Source organism: Anabrus simplex, chromosome 1 (assembly GCF_040414725.1).
Source record: "Anabrus simplex isolate iqAnaSimp1 chromosome 1, ASM4041472v1, whole genome shotgun sequence".
NCBI lineage: Eukaryota > Metazoa > Arthropoda > Insecta > Orthoptera > Tettigoniidae > Anabrus > Anabrus simplex.
Genome location: NC_090265.1, coordinates 1,252,552,062 through 1,252,565,592, shown reverse-complemented (window position 1 = coordinate 1,252,565,592; position 13,531 = coordinate 1,252,552,062). Strand labels below are relative to the sequence as shown.

Sequence of the window (13,531 nt, the reverse complement as noted above, 5' to 3'; positions counted from 1 at the left end):
GTAGAAGTTCTGTGAATACTGATGCGGTTTATTCAAACCTCTGAATGTATGTCGAGTCGAAAAGGGAACAAGAATTTATCAATGACTTGAAGGCCGAATCTCTTCAAGCGGACTCTTAAAATTCCCATGAAAGACCTGGTCGCCCTCGACTCTGTTATCAGAACCACTTAAAGTGGCGCAGTTGTTTTTAAGAGGAGTCTTATCACTGGGATAATAAGTGTCTGGTCGGCCTAATGGAAGCTGAGAGGCTGGATCTGGAGGAATGCATGTTCTGTCCCTAATGCTTTTGCCTTGTCTCCGCGATACCGACAAGAGAGCGACACATGCGTTGGGACCTGCCTCAAGCCATCCCGCCTAGAGAGGGGGCTAAATCTAAATACAGGACTTAAAGCGAGGTAGTGCAGTATCTGACACAGTGCCCGGCTATTTTTATTCTGATAAGTATTTTTTTGTGGTTAGATAACCTTCGTTTCTGTATACGCCAGGGAATTGAGAAACCCTTGAGCAGGTAGTTTTAGAGAAGGTGTATGGTCAATGTGACAATTCCTCTTGCGTTTTACGGGACAGCCCGCAAATCAGTGTATGAATGAATGGGTAGCATTTTAGCATTTTCTTCTTTTCCAGTCCCGGACGACCAGCAATGGAGGAGAGTGTTCATTTATTGTAAGCCGGGCTGAGTAGCTCAGACGGTTGAGACGCTGGCCTTCTGACTCCCAACTTGGTACGTTCGATCCTGGCTCAGTCCGGTCGGTAGATTTCCTAGCACGTAAAAGAACTCCTGCGGGACTAAATTCCGGCACCTCAGCGTCTCCGTAAACCGTAAAAAGGAAATTAGTTAGTGGGACCAGTAACATTAAAGCATGACTAATACATACTGTTAATGTAGGCGTATAACACAAAGTTCTAAAAATATTCCAACTTCAATCATTGTTATAATATTTGAACCATGAGTTAGGCCTCTCCGGCTTTTCAAATCGTCCACCAGACTTACAGTATTGTAATCTACTTCAAAACTCACTCTCAGATGGAAGAAGTTTAAAGTGTATGAACTAAATGTCTCTGGAGTCATGTTAGTGGCGATGCCTTGTTTTCAAAGACTTTAACTAATATTTGTTGTTCAGTCTTCAGCCCTAAGGCTGGTTGGATTCTCAAAAGCTCCGCTATCACCTGCCATAGATGGCCTAGGCATCATTGAAGAGGCATACTAGGGAAGTGAGGAGTGAGGTAGTTTCCCGTTGCTTTCCTCACCGAGCCAGAAGCTGCTATTACATATCAGTCTTCCAATCCCACTGAAATGCATGCACCAACCGACCCTATACCTCAGTTACTTTCATATTGCAAAGCCAAGGATAAGACAAAGACAGATCAATGAAAGTAACAAAATTGCTCTAGCCTATACCAGGAGACATAGTGCACTGTAAACGCTAGGTCTCTTGCCAACCCTGCTCTTAATGTGTTATTTCAATTATTTTCCTTCTCTCCTAGAAACCTATTGTCCAACCATATCTCCTCTTTCTTATTCCTTCTGGAAAAATCTGCTGTGTAGGTAATTAAAGGGTGTTTTTTTTCTCAATGTCTGGTATTGGGGCAGTGAAGATTTTGTATTGCTACAGAAAGGAGAGTTTCTCGGATAGGGAAAACCATGGAGATGGGAAAGCGTTCGGCGTAAGAGAGCAGTTATGAAGTAAGTACAGTACCCACGAACGGTATGTGAATTATTTGCGTGTGTACTTACGAGAAGATTTCTACGGGCTCTTTTTATAATGTAATTTTCAGTTTTCAAGTTTGTTTAAAGTTTGATGTAGTTTTTTCTTTTGAACTTAGATTCAATGTAGGCCTCCCTTCCCCGTCCTTGGACTTATAAATTTTTCCCTAATGGGAACTTGTAAAATATAAGGACGCACGAGTGATGTACCCTCGTTATGCTTCCTCTCAACCTAAATTTTTCTTTTGGAACTTAAATTTTCTTGTTTTACTTCATCACTGAGTAGTATGGATTAGCCTCTGCTTCATCGGGCCTTATACTCAATTATGTAATGTGAATATTTTATCTGGAGTGTTTGGGTTTTTCCACCATTCATTTTGATTTTCGGCCTTTTGTGTAACCTATTCTTTCTTCACATTGTGGCCGTGTAGCGCTGGCCTTCTGCCCCTGTTAACGATGGATCTGTGGATCCTACTTTTATTTTAGTATGTGAATAACCAGTGTAGTTGTTGATTTTCAAATAATATTGTAATCTCCTGGCCCATTTGTGGACATCATTGTAAGCTTTGCTAAATGGTTTTCTGGGTTCAACACCATTGTAAAATTTTGTAAATGGAACTTCTGGGTTCGAGACCCGTTTTTAAATTGTATCAAAAGCTACGGCTTATTTCTTGATTGGTATTTAACATACATTTTCAAATTGTGCAGGTTAGGCCAAACCGTTGTGTAACGACGTATAAGAATACAAATTTTCTGTATGTATGTATGTATGTATGGAATGTGAGCCTCTGTATTCATGTAGAGTAAATTACTGTGCGCTGTTGAGCTCTTCCTTGTAAGTGATCTCTGAGCTACCAAGCTCCCTGTATTTAAGAGCCGATAAGTTCTCCTCTGGTGTTTGAATATCCCATTTTGTAATATTACCGAGCCTTAGGCCCTATAATAATAACAACAGTCCGGCTCATTGTCTGAATGGTCAGCGTAGTGGTCATCTTTTCAGAGGTTTCCGGGTTCGATTCCCAGCCGGGTCGGGAATTTTAACTTTGTCTGGTAAAAAATGAAATGGCGTATGGCTTTTAGAGCCGGGAGATCCCAGGACGGGTCGGCTCGCCAGGTGCAGGTCTTTTGATTTGACATCCATAGGCGACCTGCGCGTCGTGATGAGGATGAAATGATGATGAAGACAACACATATACCCAGCCCCCGTGCCAGGGAAATTAACTAATGATGGTTAAAATTCTCGACTCTGCCGGGAATCGAACCCGCGATCCCTGTGACCAAAGGCCAGCACGCTAACAATTTCGCCATGGAGCCGGACGCTTTGTCTGGTTAATTCCTCTAGCTCGCGCGATGAGTGCTAATGTTATTCTTTACACACATCTTTATTTACAAACAACACGAGGGCATCCACCCGCAAAACTGTGCCAAGTCCATACAAATGGCTGATCCTAGATAACCGGGAAAATTTCAGAAATAATAACGATACGGTAATAATAATAATAATAATAATAATAATAATAATAATAATAATAATAATAATAATAATAATAATAATAATAATAATAATAATACACAGTTATTCTGTTCTCCTGGATTTCTTCCGTTCTCTGTTTAATAACTTAACAAGAGTGTAAAGAAAGATCAACTTCATTTTCAGTTTTACTTATCTCTTTCCCAGTTATATTCTCTGAGTTTTCATGCTTTTCCCTGTATTTTAGTTTGTGTGCGACTTCCATATCTTTATTGCATAGAATCCATTATTTTAAGTTTTCAGTATATGGTACAGCTCGGTAATTCGAGCCCTGTTAGTTTGAGATTCCGTGTTATTCGAGCCGGCCGTATGGAAATTAAACTTTTATGTAGCACAGTTTAAACCCCGTTTATACGTTTATTGCAAGTACATTTTACGTTTACAATGTACATACATAAAGAACCCAAGCCGCGCCACATTTTTACAGATTTTTATTTAGTGTATGGGGCTGCCTGACCGAGGAGAAAAAGACGTGCTCGGTTCACCCGGAAGGACGTGGGTTCAATTCCCCCGTCAGGAAGTCGAAAAATTTAAGAAATAAGATTTCCACTTTCGGAGGTGCACATGGCCCTGACGTTCACTCAGCCTACACCAAAAATGAGTACCAGGTTAATTAGTGGGGGCAAAGGCGGCCCGGCGTAAAGCTAACCACTCTACCCCACCCAAGAGCCGAGGTTACGGACAGTGGAAGCCTTTACCTTCCACCCCTCCAAGGGCCTTCATGGTCTGTACGGAGTTGACTTTGCTTTGCTTTGTATGGCTTTTAGTGGTGGGTGTGTCGGCTCGCCTGGTGCAGATCTCTCTGCAGATTGACAGGTACCCTTAGGCTGATATGTGAGCAGTCTATATGCTGTTTGTTCCTCCCTTCATTAAATGAGACCCCGGGTCCATTAGAGTAATCATCCACACCTAGCCACAGTTGTCACTAAAAATAAATCTGTGGCAGGCTAACTGTTCTTGCAAACAGAAGTGCGCGCATCTGTACCTTACTCCTCAATCAATCAATCAATCAATCAATCAATCAATCAATCAATCAATCAATCAATCAATCAATCAATCAATCAATCAATCAATCAATCAATCAATCAATCAATCAATCAATCAATCAATCAATCAATCAATCAATCAATCAATCAATCAATCAATCACTAATCGAAGCCCTAGTCGTTGAAGTCATGAGAGAACCCAGTGAACAAGGGGGCGACGAAGAAGTGACTGAGGAGGCTATTCCAGTGATTATCCATCTCGAGGGTTCTGATGTTTTGGGCTAAACGGGCTGAAAGTGGGGTAACTAACTACCCTAAACACAATATAACTAAACTGCACACTTCCCACAAAGACAGAGGGATATAGTTTGATATACGTGTTCTTTATAAGATAATTAGGGAAAGTAAAGATATTTTATTCTGTTGTTTTCTGGTAAAGGAAAAAACACAATGTCACTAAATTCCCATGAAAATGGAGAACTGAAAATAAGCACAGACTTTTTCATAAGATAATTAGGAAAATTGAAGTTGCTTCATTCTGATGTTTTGTGATTAAAGGATTGAAATCAAGGTAACTACACTAAGTAAAATATCAGTAATTTTCATACTTTTCACGATGGTAGAGAACTGACATTTGGCACAGGTGTTCCTTATAAACCGATTAGGAAGATGTTTTTTGAAAAAAGAGGTCAAGTTCGAGCAACTACAATTATTACAATGTCATTAATTCTCATAATTCCCACGAAGCTAGAGAGCTGACATAGATGTTCCTTGTACGCTACGTTATCGATATTTTATTCCGATATGTTGAGATTAAGAAATAAAATATAACGCATTATTCCGCACGAAGAAAGGATACACCGAGCTCGATAGCTGCAGTCGCTCAAGTGCGGCCAATATCCAGTATTCGGGAGATAGTGGGTTCGAACCCCACTGTCGGCAGCCCTGCAGATAGTTTTCTGTGGTTTCCCCATTTTCACCCCGGGCAAATGCTGGGACTGTACCTTAATTAAGGCCCCGGCCGCTTCCTTCCCATCCTAGCCCTTTCCTGTCCCATCATCGCCATACCTATCTGTGTCGGTGCGACGTAAAGCAACTTGCAAAAAATAAGAACGGGCATACAGCTAGTAATACATAAAGCGGGTGTCTCACCTAAAAGTCAGTCGTCAGGTGCCTTGTCTGTGATGTTTAGGAAAATATTTTCAATTTTGTTTCTGTAATGTGTAGGTAGAGTCAGCTCAAGCTCATCATGTACGTCATGCGACATCCAGTGTCAACAGAAAATGCCGTTTACGTTCTCACTACAAGCAAAATATTGAAGTAATTTTAAGTGCGCGATCGATAGAGCATGCTGGAATTAGTCTGTTGTGATATTCCAATTAAGGATATTTATTGACGAAGACAGTACAGCTTTCCTGGCCTTAGAGTGCACCGCACCGGGCGAGTTGGCCGTGCGGATAGAGGCGCGCGGCTGTGAGCTTCCATCTGGGAGATAGTGGGTTCGAATCCCACTGTCGGCAGCCCTGAAGATGGTTTTCCGTGATTTCCCATTTTCACACCAGGGAAATGCTGGGTCTGCACCTTAATTAAGAGAACGGTCGCTTCCTTCCAACTCCTAGGCCTTTCCTATCTCATCGTTGCCATAAGACCTATCTGTGTCGGTGCGACGTAAAGCAACTAGCAAAAGAAAAGAAAGTGTGCACCGTGCTGTCTCCACACTACTGTTATAAAACAGCTTCAGTCAGTTGCTACTGGAAATACTATTCCTCTTGTTGTGCTGTGTTGACGTTTGCTAATAAGGGGATGTCTGTCGGGTCATCAGCCCAGAGGTTTGTTGGATCCTCAAAAAGCACCACCAAAGTATATGCGGTGATAGGAAAAGCACAAAAACCAATGGTAGCGCCAAAATGAGGCATACTAGGCAAGACGAGGAGTGAGGTAGTTTCCCATTGCTTTCCTCACTGCGCCATGAAATGCTATTGCAGCACGACTGGCCGTATGAGCAACACCTTTCGTAACAAACGAATGCACTGTTCGTGCTCCGAATGTCATTACTCAGCACCACCCATGCCCCAGCATCTCCCATATTATTACAGTCATACATGAGACTCGGACTTCGGTGGAAGCTATATTTTGCTCTCGACTGTGCCAACAGACATGCAAAAGTACTGCATCCAGTAAGAAATGGCAGTAGGCTGAATAAGGGAATATACTAAATTAATTGTTTTCAGTTGTAGTTTAGAAATTTTGCAAGTGGGGAATGTGATGTATTTATTTGCCCGTCTTATACCTGTCCCTTTCAGAGTTCGAACTGATTTGTATGAAGGATTGATTGCACCGTAGTTTTATTCTATATTGATTATTTCCTTGTAGTTGTTTTCCAACTGGAAATGCACCACTGCCCGTCGCTAAATGTTATTCAATTTTATGATACGAGAGGGTTACAGACGAATAAATACTAACTTCGCACAGTGCCATTTCTTGTAGTTTGTGCGAAGGTCAAGAACAATGAACCAGCCAATGTCCATCCATGCTCTAAATTTTTGGATTCCACTATAAATGGTGTACAGAGGGTGAAATATGGGTGTACGAGATGGTCGTTGTAATACCGTAATTAAGTATGAGTAACATCTTACTACTAATTTTACAAGTAGAACACGAATCCCTACAAGACGAAGCGTGTTTCCCATTATAGACCCTCAACCAGCCTCAAGTTTGTAACCAAACCTGGGACCCGGACAGAGAGAGCTTCTGACTGTAGTGTCTTACACCATCTGCTACATCTTGAAGGTATTCTTGTAGCACCTTTCGTCGTCAACGTCGCTTATTCAGACCTGCACTTCAGAGCTCAACGTCGGCTGAGTGGCGCAGCTGTGTCCAAGGTTACCAGAATGGATCCATGCACAGTCGATTGCCACTTTAGCGTGCTTAAATATAAGAGATCCGTGTCCGTATATTAAAATAGAACGTTAAAGAAGCCCTCTTGCTTCAAGATAGAATTCCCGAAACGGGGCATCCCTTAAATGAACATCAGACGACATATTATTATCAGTAGTAGAAGCCTCACACCAGGATTATACTTGGGCTCACCGGATAAGAGGTAGAGATGTTACCCCTATATTACTGAATTTTAATCAGATGGCCAACAACCGTTTGACCCTTCAAACTTTGCAAAAAATACATTTATTTTAGGGTGATATTTTGTGTCCATTATAACAATCGACTATAACTAGCACATTTACCGAAGTGTTTAAAATGGAAAATTTTCTGTTCATTACCTACGAAATGATTTTAGAAAGTACAGAATTCATTGTAATTATTTGGTTTGAGATGTAGATAATTCAAATGTAAAACTCTAGCACTTATAACAATTCTTTGGCGAATAAGTGAACCAACCTTCTTGTCCCTAGACAGAGTGTTCGAAACTAGCCGAAGTGAGGGTTTCTGAACCATAGAAAAATACACGGCATTCAATATTGTAAGAATATTATTTACTTATATACTTATTTTCTTATTTATTTACCTACTAAGTACTTACTTACTCACTTTTACCTACATATGCATTTACTTAATTTTCCTTCTTCTTTCCTTATTTACTTGCCTAAATGGCGTCAGATTAAAATGTTTAGGCCTACACATGGTAGTAGAGACCATATGATTATTGTACTACTATTGAGCAATGTAGCAAATGTAAAATATCAATCAATCAATCAATCAATCAATCAATCAATCAATCAATCAATCAATCAATCAATCAATCAATCAATCAATCAATCAATCAATCAATCAATCAATCAATCAATCAATCAATCAATCAATCAATCAATCAAGTATAAACTATAGGCCTATATGCTGATCAGTAAAATGCCCCGAATATTGTTTTAATCCTTCCTGTTCCCTTGCTTATAGTTAAGTGTACTGCTTTCGTCTAGTCAGAAGACATCTCATTATTAATCCATGCTAATGCTATTTCTCTATGAAGCCATTTCATCTGTGCCTTCCCATTATAATTCAGCATTTCAGGTTTAATTGCTTGTATTGCTGCTGGTTTATGACGCTGTAGTTTATTTACCATCATTTCAACTTATTGGAGAGTGATTTTATTAACATTATTGTAAACCTTCCTATGAACTCGGTTGTTCATGATTTCTGCTAGAAGATTTCCTATTACACTGAAATGATTTTCAAAATATTGCTTCCATCTGCCCAGTGATACACTAGCATCTACTAAAGTTCACCGGATTGGCCCAAAGCTCTATTAATTTCCTTTTCCCCTCCTTTTAATGATATTTTTATTACTATCCAGAAAGGTATCTTCCAACGATTTGTTGTGGTAGTCTACTTTTCAATGGTTTGTTTCACTCCTGACCGAACGAGTGGATGTGTGGTTTGGGTCACGTAGCTGCCAGCTTACATTCGGGAGATAGTGGGTTCGAACCCATTGTCGGTAGCTTTGAAGACGATTTTACTTGGTTTTCCATTTTCACACCAGGAAAATGCTGGGGTGTACTTTAATTAAGGCCAAGGTCGCTTCCTTCCCGCTCCTATTCCTTTCCTACCCCATCATTACCATAAGACCTATCTGTGCCGGTTAAGAAAGAGTGTCGCTCTCTTCGTGCCATGTACTCGTCTACGTACGATTCCTTATATGTATCAGTGCTTGGGTGGAGCCAACTCTGATACGCCTTCTTTTTACCTTTATAAGCTGTTCTGACTTCATAATTGCACCAAAATGTTCGCATTTCCACATATTTACACATAGTTTTTCCTAGGCAATCCATTGCTGTTTCTACTAGGCTATAGCTTTCCCTATGCAATCCAATCTCTCCTTATATCCTGAAACTGCTGACTGCCTACTCTTTGGAAGTTTTCTGGAATCATATTCATGCTATTCTGACCTATTTCCACGTCCTGAAGATTCTCCACCCTGATCCGTCTCAGACAGATTTCACTTGTTCTATCCTCGCTCTAATGATAGTTCAATGCAGATCAGCTAGCGGTCTGTAAAACCACAACATTTAAATTATACTCACAAACTCCAAGGATATTTTCCGATTTCAAAGTAGGTTATGATATAATCTATTTCCTACCTTCCCTAATGATAATTGCTTGTGGCCTCCAGAGAGGTCTGGTACAGGTCTTTCGAGTTGACGCCGTATAGGCGACATGCATGTCTGTGATGATGGGGCACCTGTGATGAATTATAATGCTGAACACGACACACACACACACACATACACCCAGCCCATGAGGCATCGGAATTAACCAGTGAAGGTAAAAATCTCCCATCCGGCAGGGAATGGAATCCGGGTCCCTTTGGACTAAAGGTACTGAAAAATGAAAATTCACAGCCTGTTTCCAGTCATAAATGGAATGAATGAGGCCCCCATGTAGCGGCGAGGATAGGAATTGTGCCGGCTGCCGAAGCCTGTCGCACTCCTCTAGGGCAATGATAAATGAATGACAGATGAAATGAAATGATATTGGAGTGTTGCTGGAATGAAATATGACAGGAAAATCCGGGGTACCCGGAGAAAACCTGTTCCGCCTCCGCTTTGTCCAGCACAAATGTCGCATGGAGTGACTGGGATTTGAACCACGGAACCCAACGCTGAGAGGCCGGCGCGCTGCCGCCTGAGCCACGGAGGCTCGAGCCGGACATGTGTAGCGATGGACGGCGTTATCCTTGAAGAATGAATTTGTAATTGCGAATCCCATAATAGCACTAAAGTCCTGTAAACGCTTCCATTACAATTAACTCCTATGTCATCCCCGCATTTACCCATCACATTCTCATATCATGAGATCTCTTACCAGTTTTCACACTGAAATCACCTGTTAGTACTATCCTATCCATGTTGCTGACTGTGACTGCAACGTCACTCAGTACTTCACAAAACTTGTCAACTTCATCCTCATCTGCACTCTTATATGGTGCGTACACTGAGAAAATGTTCGTCCTGATTCCTCCAAGTGCTAAATCTTCCTGCATAATTCGCCCATTTGCGTATCTAACAGAAAATATTTGCATGCTAATTGTAAAATGTGCCGTACGTCGCAACAACACAGATAGGTCTTATGACGGCAATGGGTTAGGAGTAGGAAGGAAGCCCTTAATTAAAGTTCAAGCCCAGCATTTGCCTGTTGTGAAAATGGTAAACCACGTAAAACCATATTCAGGGTGTAGGGTTTCGAACCCACTATCTTCCGAATGCAAGCTTACAGCTGAGTAACGCGAACCGCATGGCCAACTCACTCGGTTTATACAGACTACGCCAGTTTGTTGTTTCACATGCCATTTTAATGTGAACCGTGGTTCAGGCTTCGACTTGTATTTATTCAGTTACGGCGATTTTTTCGTTTATATTTTGCGTCTATGGCCTAATTATAGTCTCCCAAACAACAAGGAAAAATAATAATCGCATTGCATTGTATGTCCCTCACATTTAATATTTTATCAGGCTTATGTATTATTATTATCAACATATAATTCACCTCCCATATAGATACAAAGCAAAAGCAAAAATGCAAAGCCATCACTTTACAGGCCATGAAACCCTTGAATCAGTGGAAGGTAAAGACTTCCACTATCCGTAACCTCAGCACTTGGTGGGGTAGAGTGGTTACGTCTTCATCCGGCCGCCTTTGCCTCCAGGAATTAACCTGGTACTTATATATGGTGTAGCCTCAATAAACCTCGGGATCATGTGAAAGGCCAGAAGTGGAATGTAGACACAAACCGAATGCCTACCTACAATAAACACAATATCTATAGGTTCACTTGTTTCTGAGAAAAGTGTGCAGTATCTGCGTGGAACTTATGCAATACCATGCGCTTTGTTTAGTTTATGAACATAACCTTCCGTATTTCGTTTTACATCTCAACGAAAGAAACACACACTGAATGTTTATAGATTATAGAATTGTACTGCTTTAGAACTGTGACTTGGTGACGTGAATAGCATTTGGAAACGTGAAACTTCAAAAGAGTACAGGGTATAAACAAAACACTTCGTTTCAGCTTGTCGCTCGACGTAATGGAGTGCATAAGAAAGAGCTCAACATGCATAGGCACATAACTAGCTATATGACTGAGTTCAAAGCGCACCGCTAAGGGTGCAACAACATGCAACAATTCCAGGCCATCTACATCACGGATGTATCATATCCGTAAAAGGCAGAGACGACTATGCAGAAAATTAACCCAAAGGTTAACTCTTGAACAGATGCAGGATTGCCATTGTGGTAAATGAAGTGACGACTTGAATTGGCCTGATCTAGGAAGCTTGAGAGTTCTGGTTGCCCTAAACCATTTCTCTCTCGGACGAGGAAAGTGTGAGGTTATAATACTCTCAATGTTAGATTCTTCTGTGGTTCAGAGGCAAGGAACACAAGGATCTTTCACCACTGAATCTTGGTGTAAATCTCAGTTTCCGTGTCACATTAGTCCTGACAAATTGATTCTTGGCTGAATGGTCAGCATAGCTTGATTCCTGGTCAGGCTAGAGATTTCAGATGCGTCTTGTCAAATCCTCCATTAATACATATCTTCGGTCACAGGAAATACACCAAAATCACAGTCAATGTGCAGATCCCTTCGGGGGCACACCTGGGTTAATGAATGGTGGGACGGCTGACTTTATAAGATCCTTTGCTCCATGACAACGGGAGGATTATTGCTTTATTAGAATGGTTCATTAATTTCAATATTTGCGACAATATTACAATATTGCCTCTGATACTGGTGTTAATTGATACTTTGTGGTGAGTTTCAGTCCCTTAATTCTAGTGCCTTCATTAGCAAATTTAGGCGCAGTAACCGGAGAAGTTTGGTGTGATCGGGATGTGTTGAAGTAGTTAATTGAGGTTGTGCGTGGAGAGGTTTGAATGGGGACTGGTTCGGAGGCTCACGAGGGAGGGGGAGGGGGTGTTGTGAGTTGAGGGGTTTTGTGCGTTTCTTGCTTGGGTAATGGGCTTTGACTGTCTTCTTGATGTAAGGGCAGTCAGAAAACGAAGCGTCGCACACATCGCCTGGTCCCAAGGTACTTTACAAGCAGTGGATTGTGATGAGGGTGGCGTCTGCACATTCGGCAGCAGAGTGATTCAATTTGAGGCAGTTAAAGCACATAGTGACAAGGGTGGGGCTCTTGAGAGTGTGGGATGGCTTGGGCCGGGTGGTCTGTGTTCGTTGGTTTTGTGGTGAGGTTGTGAGGTGCTGAGGTTTAGGTGGGTTTATGAGAGGTATTGATTTGGAATCAGGAGACTTTACAGATGTTTCCGTTGCTGTTCAGTGGTGAGATGGGTGTCTTGAGTTGTTTTTGATTCTGTTCTTGCGTGGTGTGATTTGTTTGTCTTGGTGATTGAGTTTAGTGAATAGTGAGGGGGTTAATTGTGTAGATGTTTCTTGGATGTGGCAGGGTGCGGTCTGAGTTGTGATGGTTTCGGCGGTAGTCGGGGGGTGGGGGTTATCCGGGCACTAGTGGTGATGGTCGCTGCTTTGGTTCGGGAAGTGAGCACTTCACTGCGTTGGGATGCAGGGTTTACTGGTGGTATTATAATTTTCTTGGGGATTTCCTTGAAGTGCGTTACTTTCTTGAGAATGGAGGGGACGTAGTGGATTCTGGTTGGGGTTACCTTCTGCATGTTATTGTGGGACTCCTGAACAACAGCGACGTGGGTGTGAATAATGCCTGACAGGGCTTCCAGTACGGTGAAGCGGGTCATGGGCACCGGCCCTTGGATTGCAAAGGGTAATACAAGGATTTTACGCTTGAGAGGCACTGGGAAGGTGGTGTTATTCTTGATATAGGTATGGGGGTATTCATAATGGACTGATTAAATGATGGTAGTGGTAATTTGACTTGGAGTAGAGCTGAAGGGGTTTGCTGGTGACAGGGATTGAACTTGAATGCTCTGAATGACTGTTAGAGGTGCGGCTGGGAGAGTAGAGTTCTTTGTTGACTTGAATGACTATTTATGAGAATTTAGCGTGGTCGAAGACTCGATTAGTTATGGGGGAGGGGGCGACTTTTAAAAACTTATTTGCTTTATGTCGACTTGTCTGTGGCACTGACTGCTTTAAAAACTAGCCCTGTCGCCACTCAGGCAACAAGTTGCCATACACTCGTATGTTTGAACATTCCAGGATTTCAAACGCACCACGTTAATATCTCCCTCTTCTCCCCTTACCCAAAAATTACTGTTTCGTCCAGGAGTCGGGGCCACCCCGGTGGACTGTTAACCGGTACATCGACACCACAGACAATAAAGCTGTCAGCTGTGAGCTTGCATTCGGGAGGTAGTGGGTTC

At 41.8% G+C, this 13,531-nt stretch overlaps 1 protein-coding gene across 2 annotated transcripts in view; it reads left to right on the top strand.

Moving 5' to 3' along the window:
• Positions 1-13,531, top strand: part of LOC136878020 (uncharacterized) — a 283,166-nt gene that overhangs the window by 135,611 nt on the left and 134,024 nt on the right. The gene's annotated exons all lie outside the window — the stretch shown is intronic.